Genomic DNA, 2,565 nt, shown 5'->3' with positions numbered 1-2,565 from the left:
TTTGGTTCCAGGAGTTTCGGTTACTATTGAGACAAGTAGCTATTATTACTATAGAGTTCATTACCATGAACTGTTTTATCGCTTCAAAATTCAAATATCTTTGAAAAGACTGCAGTATGAAAATACATCAAAAATGCAATTTTTTGGACAAAATTGATTCTACTTTAAAAAGTATTTTATTTTTAATTACAAAAGTGACTAGATGTTGCAATTTCCTTTAAAATGAGCTATTATACAGATCTCTATGATTATCCAGTGCCCAGCTAGCTGAGGAGAAAAATCAAGCGGAAAGAAAAAAATATCCCGTTTGTGGAGAATAACGTGGTAAAAGTCTATTTTCTTGATTTTCAAGCCAATATATTTTCTTTGTTATTCAAGCCAAAGGGCGGTAAGTTTTCATTATAGAGGATTCGGACAAGGCGGTTCTAATGGTGTACTTTTTGTTTTGATCTGACTCCTTTGTTAGGAGTTGGGGGGTTTTATATTTCTTAACATTGGAGGTGATCGTCTCTTACTAGGTTGCTAGCTACCGCTGCAACCCGGATGCCCTATATTGAGCCTTGACCGTCCTGTCATGCAGAGGCAAAAGACATATTCACCATTTGTCTGTGTATCTACGCCACGGCCTCTCTTTAGCTAGCCTATCCTATAGTACTGAACAAATTAACTAGTGCCAAATTCCATTACATTAAACATCAAGTTTAAGTTATTTCACTTAAACATTCAAGGCGCCATGGCTTAGTTGGTTAAAGTGCCTGCTTAGTAGGATGATCATGTAGGACGATTACGAGTAGGAGATCATGGGTTCGAATCCCATTGGTACCTTTTTACATCACATAGAATAACCAACCCAAAAATTACATTTTGCAATTGGTTTGATGAATGAAACAAAGAACTACTCAAAATTTTAAAACAAAAGTTTTCTAATCAAAGTAAAAAAACAGAGATAGCATCTTGTTACATTAAAGAACGAACTTTTGTCCATAGTAACTGAAGTATTATAAGTTATAATAAATTCGGGTTACAGCGGTAGTATAATAAAGAACAACCTCTTGCCTATACTAAATTTTATAGGCCACTTAACTATAGTGTAGCTTAGTAAAGTTTAAATAATCCGGGTTGCAGTGGTTCTGGGTTGCAGCGGTAGCTAGCAACCTAGTAATAGACGATCACGTCCAATGTTAAGAAATATAAAAACCCATAGTTCCTAACAAAGGAGTCAGATCATACATTAAAGAACGAACTTTCGTCCATAGTAATTGAAGTATTATAAGAAATCATTATATAGATGATGAATTCTCCTTAATGATTAATATTAGACATACATTAAAATCTTGTTTAGGTTAGGGTAAAAGACCAGTTAATAGATTTTAAACCATAATTATTTTCTGAAAAATTTATAATAAAGAACGAACTCTAGCCTATAATAAATGTATTAAATAAAGTTAATATTTAAATAAGTCCATTAGAAGAACTAACGACTGCATATATTGGACCTTTTTAGCTACCTTTGAGTAAGGAACGAAGTCTATCTCATAGTAACTGATGCAACAGGGAAAAGAAAAAGAGGTCTATTCGGAGGAAAAAGAGGTCTATATGACGTCATTATAATGATGAACTATTTCTTGCTTATACTAACTAGCATAGGAAACTTAACTATAGTTAAGACTAAAGTATTTATATTATGATAGAGCAAAAATTTTCATCAAGTTTAGTCTTACCCAGAAAATTTGCCTTATTTTCGAAAAAAGAAAAAACTACCCCTAAAAGTCATTGAATCAATGAATTATATAAAGGATCCTTATTTTCAGTTATAAATGGAGGTTACGCAAGCTTCATCGGTATTATGGCTGTGGAGATGGATAAAACCTAGAAATGAACATTTATTTAACTTTTGTAGCTGGCTAATTCTCTGAGGAACACAAAGAATCAATAAGGTTCATTATAAATGGGGAATAAGTAAGTTTCAGTTCATGCAAGTTTCATAGAATATAGCTGAAATAAACCACAAACACAATACATTTAAGGGGCCTTTCTCGTTCCAAGACTTCTTTATTACAGATCAAAATAGAAAATCCAGAAAGCTATTTCACAACCAAAATAAATTTAGAAAAGGGCTCCTTAGCTGTACCTCTGCAAATATCACTAGTGTGACTTGAAGATTCCCAAATGGGCTTTGCAATTTGGGCAAGAATGAACAACATTCATGCAAGATGGAATACAACATGGAATTAAACAGCAGCCAAACACACATCCAATGAGAGCGAGAATGCCTCCGCTTATCCAGGCAAGGAGACTTGGTTCTTCTCTAATAGACGTATCAATTTCAGCATTACAATGTGGACACACCATATGAGTAGGATCTCGTCCAGGTGGCACTAATGCCACCGGAGGAGCATAGCTTGTAGGAGTAGAAAGCAGAGGGAATGACATTTTTTAAATTGCTTTATTTCAAATAAGAATACCCACGCGTCGAGTAAATAGAACCAAACAAAAAACAAAACTAATTTAAAAATTTTCAGGTATTTCTCAGGTTTAAATTGAAAAATTAAAACTATTGCTCTG

General features: G+C 33.6%; 1 non-coding gene across 1 annotated transcript; it reads left to right on the top strand.

The window, feature by feature from the left end:
- Nucleotides 1-727: 727 nt before the first annotated feature.
- TRNAT-AGU (transfer RNA threonine (anticodon AGU)) lies at nucleotides 728-825 on the top strand. Its single transcript has 2 exons — nucleotides 728-765; nucleotides 790-825. It is a non-coding gene; the product is annotated as a tRNA-Thr (tRNA).
- Nucleotides 826-2,565: the final 1,740 nt, after the last annotated feature.

Source organism: Artemia sp. Qi Xiang Cuo, chromosome 16 (assembly GCF_049724085.1).
Source record: "Artemia sp. Qi Xiang Cuo chromosome 16, ASM4972408v1, whole genome shotgun sequence".
In the NCBI taxonomy this organism is placed as follows: Eukaryota; Metazoa; Arthropoda; class Branchiopoda; order Anostraca; family Artemiidae; genus Artemia; species Artemia sp. Qi Xiang Cuo.
Note: the sequence above shows the minus strand (reverse complement) of the source record. Positions and strands in the feature narration are given on the sequence as shown.